Raw genomic sequence first — 8,422 nt, 5'->3', positions numbered from 1 at the left:
CTAAAATGCTCAGTACATACAAGTAGTCATTTGACTCATTGTTACTGCAATATCTAAATATTAATTAAGCTACTACTGCCTTAAAATACTTTGATACTCAACTTCAATGGATTGGATTGTGTGGATTATCCACAGCAACAGGGACACTGTTTCTGGAAAGAGCCGTTGCGTTTAAAGGAACAGTGTGTAGTATTGAGGGGGACCTATTGGCAGAAATGGAATATAATATTAATAAGTATGTTTTCTTTAGTATATAATTACCTGAAAATAACAATCGTGTTTTCGTTACGTTAGAATGAGCCGGAGCGGGTCCTCTTCACAGAGCCGGCCGCCATGTTTCTACAGTTGTCCAGAACGGACAAACAAAACACTGGCTCTAGATAGAGACGTTCACCTTTTCACATTGGCCACCGTAGTCCTCCTACAAACTTTTTTTTGTTATTACATTCGTCATATACATATAGGTACATACATGAAATGTGACCCCTGCATTTAACCCATCCTCAGCATTAGGAGCAGTGGGCTGCTGTGAAGCGCCCGGGGAGCAACTTGGGGTTCAGTGTGTCGCTCAAGGACACTTTGACATGGAGACAGTAGGAGTCGTGGATTCGACGACCCACTGTGATACACTGTCTTCTTGACGTTTATTTGGTTGTTTGTCATTTTTTATTTGGCCACATTTAATAGTGGAGAGGGTCTGTCCACTGTCTTTACCCACTGAGCTACAGACGCCCCGTGTGCTTGGCACACAGGAGAAGTTTCATTTGGTTGCTATCAGGATTTGGGTGAACCAACCCCTTAAGGGCAGGTTTAAGCGGTTGATTATGATTGAACCCGTCTTTCTGCATTCTCACTTCCCACCATGCTGTTTCACTGTCAAAATAGTCTATCCAGCCCCATCTTAACCACATAATGATTTCATGGTGGAGAAACAGTGCTGTCAGCCTTTGGGCATGGAGCATATTATTTGCAAATTAATACTGCATCCGGCTCGCACATTTTTTAACAGCAACTTGGCAGACATCACTCACTGTGACTGGGAAGAGATGAGACAAAAGGAAATGACAAAGAGGAGGAGGGGTGAGGATGATGTGGAGGTGAAGCGGGATCTTAAGGAGAGAAGGATGGGATAAAAGTAGCTGGTGCTTTGGCTCCTGTTCCTGTGCCAGCCCTGAGCCACAGCCAGTGCAGTTCTACCAGGGGATGCTCTCCAGAATCTGGCCACACACTAATTACTGGCGGTTTTGTTCGGGAAATTATCTCCATGTCCATTGCTGCATTTCACAGCAAATTATCCGTGGAAATCCCGAAAAACAATAAATAAGGCTGAAATTGTTCATCGGGGTCTCTGCTGATTGTCTCACTCACTTTCTTTGTCCTCCTCTCTAATGCTGAGGAAACTAAGAGCCCATTTCCTTTATTTGGGAATTCTTTCTGCCCTCAAAAAAGAGACAAATAAAGGCTTTGTTTAGGTCGCGCTGTGAGGTAGCGATAAGCTGTCAGTATTGATGCCAGAGTGTGTAAAAAGCGCTCTTAGTGCTGTCATACACACATACCTAGTGGGCTAGGCACATTTGAATTAGCATGTTGAAAAGGAGTGGTTTCAATATATATCCAAATATCTTGTATTATTCAGAAGAGGAAAAAAAGAGAGCATGGTATAAAAAGAGACAAAATGATGCTGTGGCTCGGGTTTGAATCCAACCTGCGGCCTTTTGTTGCATGTCATCCTCCTTTCCTGTCTATCTCTCCAACATGTTCTCATCCCATCTCGTCATATACTGACACTTTTTCAGACCCCTCCGCAGTCTTTTTGACAGGAAAATGCGAGATACTCACCTGCGAATATTTTGCATCAAAACTATTCATACCGGCAGTGATGTGAATTTGCGACAGTAGCAACTTTGTTCTATAGGTTCGAATAGATTCACGCATGCAGGCAGAGGACCAACTACAATGCAAACTCATCCTGTTCGTGTCCCCGTACGTTAAGTTTCACTTTCACGTTACATCAGCAGTTCGTTCGTGTCCCGTGTTCACAACGTTCAGTTTAATTTTTACTCTGCAAACGTCTTTGTTTTAAGCCCAACCATGTAGTTCTTTACTAAGCTAAGTGGTTTTGTTGCCTGAACCTAAAGTGACACCAAGGGGCGCGACAAAGCAGTAGTATGTGACGAGTTGGGATGAGAATGTGTTGCAATCTCTTATCACCTCATTTGCTAGCATGCACTGTTGTGATGCCACCAGGACAGAGAAGATTAGTCAACCCATCACGGAAATAGTGATTGGAGACATGGTCCCGGTGCTGGGTCGGAAACACAAGCTACGATCGCGGCGAACAACAACTACGAAAGTGGAGAAGATATAACTTAAGGAGGAAAGTGCAGTGAAATTGAGGGCTGATCTGCAAAATGCAGACAAGGTAGCTATTACTACAAACTGGTGGACAACTCTTACCACGGGGTCATATGTAATTGCCATGCCATTCAGAATTGGGAGTTGAAGGCCGCTCTTCTGCAGACACGCAGTTCTGGGGACGGCACACTGCAGCTTTTTTTCTTGCAAGTACGCTATAATAATTTAACGCAAGTGTTCAAATATGGAAATGGCTTAAAATGCCCATCCCTAATTCATATACATTTAAACCCACCACCCAAGTAAATGACAAAGATTCAGTCCATACAGTCAAATAGGAGTCCTCGCCAAGTTGGATAAAGATGACATATTTTCTTGTCTTCTCCATGTCAGCTAGCGTGAATGTCTAAACCCTGGAGGAGGGGTCATCAGTTAGTGACAGTAAGTGGGTCAGTCCATTCTGCAGGGTGCATGGGTGGGTGTCCAGACCACCCAGACCCTGACACACCCAGAGGATGAACAGGGAGAATTGGTGTGTGTGTGTGTGTGTGTATGTGTGTGTGTGTGTGTGTGTGTGAGTGGGGTGGGGTGGGGTTTAGGAGATGTATAGAGGTGCTATACCCAAATGACAAGCCCACTGGTCTCATGGCAAGGCACAATTAATGACCCGTGCCAACATTACAGGATGAAAAATCCCCACTGTCCAAGTATCGCCCGCCCAGCCTGGCAACTGGAATTCTTCATTAGGTCTGGCAATGGAAGAGAGGGTGTGAGAGACTGTGTGTATCATCTTTGGACCGATACATGAGAAACATGTTGTACAGTGTATTGTTGAGAATGTAAATCATACCTATAACCACAAAAACCACATACAATATTATTTGGGCCTATAACAATTAGGGATGTAAGAACATATGAATACAATTGAGTGTCGCAATATTATGTTTTTTAATACTGTATCGATTCTCAAAAACAATGTATTGATTTTTAATCAATTGTTTACATTTTGATTAATTTTCTAGTTGCATATGATGCCAGTATCTTCACTCTAGCTTTAAATCTGAGCCCGTTACAACCTAAAAATTGCAAGTTGTGTTAATGCGTTAAAGAAATAAGTGGCGTTACAACGTGTTAACATGTTATCGCGTTAACTTTGACAGCCCTAGTAAAGACCTTTTCGAACTTGACACCATAAACATTCTAAATGGGTCCCTTTGTATTTCCTGTTGCAATGTTTGTTAATGCAATAAATGACAGAGAGTAAAATTGGACCAAAGCTGTTGCCCAAGCAACAGAATCGCAATGACAAGTTCTATAATCAATAATTTGAAAGGTGATATAATCACATAAAAATGCCACACATAGTATGCTACTCATCAAAAAAAAAAAAAAAATCATGGACTGTACCTTTAAATGATACCGTATGACATATTTAACAGCTCCCTCATCAGTTTATACTGTAGATACAAGGCACAGTGTAGTATAAGGGCTGAGACCAGCTGCAGACTCATCACACCTCCCTGTACCACAGTCAGATTCACTTTACCATCAGTCCAGACTCAACCAACCAACCACTGTGTGCCATCCAAATTCTCACCTCGTCATTTCACAAGCCACAGAGCCAGGATAAACAAATCAAACCAATCTCAAGCGTGGAAATCGCTCTCAAAATAACAACTGTGAATGTAGAAATGTATTATCTTCACCCTCCAAATCCAATTTATTTCATGCATATCTTACCATCTAAATTGAATACAGCACGTAGCTTGTGCGGGAAATCACTTTCAAAAGACTTTCCTTATCTTATCGCCGGGCCCTATCTTATCCCGGGCATCTCGCTTTCTAACCATGCAGAGGCGTCAGAGTGTGCAGCGCTCTGCTGAGCGGTTGTCTCACTGTGTTTTTATTGGTCTTCTCACACAACATGCTTTGCCAGATCCTAACCCAAACCACCGTAACTTTTAAAGGAGTGTTAATTGACATTTATGAAGTTAACACATTTTTAATTAAGGGCAATTATCAGATTATAGAGGGCTTTTAATTATGGTCAGATAAAATTAGTGAAAATATTGGAGCAAATTGCTTGAAAGTGAAAAAAAAAAAACACCATCTAGGATCTGGAAAGAAAAGACGAGAACATTATTTAAAGAGTAAATTATCTCTCTGTGGATAGTACTTAAAAGTTAACAAGTGCTCTCTGACAAAATGAAAACCTTAATTAAATAAGAATGATTGTTGTTGTTAATTGAATTGACAGGTCCTGGTTCTCTGGAGGTTCCATTCTGACTGAGAACAACGATGTGGTTCTTCCAGTGATTTTAGATCTGCAGGACTGAGTTCCTGTCGGGACTTGATCTGAAATGCAGAATGAAGATGTTGTGCTGCGCTCACTTGTACACAGGTTTATGAGAAATATTGACTCAACAGTTTGTCCTACCTAGACATTCCTGCTAACAGGTGGTTAAACCATTTGAATGACCCCCTGAACGTTTACATGTTAAGCACCCCTAGTGATAAGTTTGTCAGAATAGCTAAATGATCAGTCTGATGTTTGGTCCATTTCATATTGGGGAGAGTAAAATAATATCACAGGGCTCCTTCTTTGAAACAGTTCCCAGGACTCAGCCCCCACATCCCAGCACTCAACATGCTGTGTGTGGGGGGGTTAGGGTGTGGTGTGTTTCAGGTCATTCCCACACTGAACGCTTCACAGCCCTATACCGTCAGGTTGCTTACTGATCTACCTAAACACTTCCTCTCTCACACCCCCGTCTAACCTTTCCTTTCACTCCCACACTTCTCTATCAGTCACATAAAAGAGAGTCCATGTGAACAAAACACCCCTTACATGAAAAAAAACAGACCTAGTGAGCAAAGCCATGACATACTGTAACCGTCAGTCATACAAACTAACACTAATCCTATACACTCAATCGATCTATTATTAAAAAAACACATATTACTTATGAGCATAAAATATTAGGTCTTTTTCACAGCAGGCATTTTGACTTCACAATTAAGACATCATTGATTGCATTAATTACACTTGTGATTTTCTTACTGTGACATGACAAAATGTGTTCTCTGAAAAAGGCTTATTGTGAAATATATTGAAATATTATATATATTTTTCTTTCCTCTTTCTTTTTTCTTTCTGATTTTCTAACTCTCACTGAGGCCCGCTGCCTCGTTCTCACACCAGTCCTGGCAAACCTCCATAATTAGGTCATTGTGGCAGTGACACTTTATAATAACCATTATTAATAAATGATAAATTGATAATTACATTAAACTTCAGTTAGTAGTTATTTTACTCTTAACAAACAATGAAATGACAAAAATAATGTTTACTAATTTGTTATTTTATCAGTTCATTGTTGCACACATTATAAAATCTTATATAATATATTTGTTTTGTATTTGTTAATGATTACCAAATGATTTGTAAACACTTGTAAGAAAATATTTGTAAAACATATAACAACATTACATAGATAGATGGACCAGATATTTGTAAAAATGTTTTAGTGGTTCATAATTGGTTTGTAAATGATCTACAAACATTATTCAGATGCCTATTATAAAGTTGCAACTGATGATTATAATACATTGTTTATAAATACTTTGTAAAGCATCTAAAATCATTATTTTGATAGATAGGTAATAGTTTGTCAGTGGTTAATAGTTGGTCTCTGGTCCATCTATCTTCGTAATGTTTATAGATGTTTCACAAACAATTTCTTAAAGGTTTACACATAATTTGGTAATCATTAACAAATACTTAATATAGTATGTAAAATGTTATAATGTGTGATACAATATATCATTCATAAACTAATTATTTAATATCACACAGCTACTGATAAAATAACAAATTATAGCATTACTAATAATTAGTAAACCTTATTAAAGGCAGGATTGCTCTGACAAAAACACTTGGCAACACTGGGCTCATTTTTTTTTCCGGTTGGATCATTTTAAAAGATCTAGTGTCTTGGTAGTTTCTCAAAATTAATTGACTATCAATTTACCATTAATTATTGATGGTTATTATAATGTGTTAACATTGTGGCTTGCGCGCAAATCAAGAGCATGTCTCTCAAAATTTCGAAAAACATCACCGTTTGCATTGTGCGGATCTTTGTTGATGACTGATGATAGTAGAGAGTAAAAACCACACCTGTACAGTACAATGACAACATGTACATGTAGCCATTGTAAACGAGACTTAATGACACAGCTTCTTCTGCTTATGTCGACTTCCAGAACTTCCTTCATGTGTACTTGATGTAGATTTATCCACTGGTCCAACTACGGAGTCTGGAAGAAATGAGGCCACCTTGACCACATTCTCCATTATTATTATTTTACGAGGAATGTTCTGGTTTTTGGGCTCAGAATATGTTTTGTTCACAAAGAAAGTAGGGGAACTGTTTAGATGGCAGCTGATATAGCTAATATACTGTAGTCAGAATGAGTGAGCAATTTAACTGTAGTTCAAGTGATGTGTATCCCAAACTCTGACAGTTGTTGTTACAATAAATGGTTAAGAATCTTGATGGGAGTCCCAACTGAATGGACTCCAACGGAAAAAGGGTCAAGATGAGAGACGGAGAGAGACAGAACTAAAGTAGAAAAAAAGGAAACAGCGGACAGCAGAGCAAAGTTCCTCCTGTCACTCCATTAAACAGGAGCGTCCTGCATCCCATCCCCCCCCTCCTCCCTCATTTCCTACCTTCCTACCACACACACTCCTCCACAAATCCCTTCACGCCAAACTCACTCAAGATTAAGCATGTGTGAAATTGAGGACTTTCTAATACACATACCCCTTCTGCTCTCCACAAACACACACACACACACACACACTCCAGTCCATCCCGGGAATAAAAACAGAAGAGTAAGTAGTGAATGAGTAAGCAGTGGCTATAGGAAGTGGGGTTTGACTGTAAAAAGAGGAATTCTAATCACCACTTCCTCGTCAGTGTTGAATACTTGTAGCCGTGCGTCACAGGATTTAAACATCCAGTTTGCGATTACCTGTTTAAGACTTCCACACTTTTTCCATGACCATCAGAACAGTACATTCAAAACATGTATGCACATTTGAGAATATAATGGAAAAAGCCCATTGGTATCCCCCCCAAAAACAAAAAATGTAGCATCTTTTATCGACCTGTGGAGAGCAAACCCATACTGCGTGACAATATTCATGTGATGATTCATGAAGTTTCGTTTAGTGTCATTTCAGTCGAAAAAAAAAAAATTCTTTAAAAGAAATAGTCATTTTAGATCAGATTAGTCATTATTTTAAATAAAATAACAAACACATTATGTCAGAATCTTTAGAGACTTTTGTTTTTTTAGTTTATATTGTGCTCATATGGTGCATATTACTAAATAAAGTTGTATTTAATCACAGTATCCAGGTGATATTATTCTGGCACAAGAGTATTGGTCTCTAGTCTCTGGGTGCCAGAAAAAAAATTGCCATTGTACATTTCTGCAAACCACGGGATACGTTGAATGTCGACATTTCTGAACCAAAAATACGTTTCATTAATACGTTTCGTATCAGCCTCGTAGCTATCATGCTTGTAAAAACGCACAATGGATTTCAAACCTGCCAACATGGCAGCTCAACTTTCTCTTATATTACGAAAAATGGTTCAGCAAAATGTCTTTCTGAAAATATATGAGGCGAGAAATAAGGCATGCAGTTGCCGAATCTGTCTGCATTTTAGATTTTTTAAACAACGGTTAGTTTAAACGTTTTATTGAGAGTTTCCAGAGGTGCTGAGTGAAAATGGTTTTACAATGGTTTACGGGATGAGTAGTTCCTTCACTCTTAAAATAATTATGTAAACAGTTTTGTAACTTTGCCTTTTTTTTCCATTTTTCAATAGTTTTTTTGATCCAAATCAAATATTTTATGGTCACAATTCATCTTGTAGCTGGTTGGCTTGGTTCCATGCTTAAAACTCTTCATATTAGGATTTTGTGAAACGTCAATGGAGTAAATGAACGGGAAACTTCACTTCCGGAACCGGAGCCATTCAAAAAGTGG

General features: G+C 39.0%; 1 long non-coding RNA gene across 1 annotated transcript; it reads left to right on the top strand.

Moving 5' to 3' along the window:
* Window positions 1-4,170: 4,170 nt before the first annotated feature.
* On the top strand, window positions 4,171-7,635 carry LOC119491741. The gene is made up of 2 exons (XR_005207646.1): window positions 4,171-4,812; window positions 6,622-7,635. It is a non-coding gene; the product is annotated as an uncharacterized LOC119491741 (long non-coding RNA).
* Window positions 7,636-8,422: the final 787 nt, after the last annotated feature.

Source organism: Sebastes umbrosus, chromosome 7, assembly GCF_015220745.1.
Source record: "Sebastes umbrosus isolate fSebUmb1 chromosome 7, fSebUmb1.pri, whole genome shotgun sequence".
NCBI classification, from domain to species: Eukaryota; Metazoa; Chordata; class Actinopteri; order Perciformes; family Sebastidae; genus Sebastes; species Sebastes umbrosus.
The sequence above is the reverse complement of the archived record's forward strand: the minus strand, read 5'-3'. Positions and strand labels throughout refer to the sequence as shown.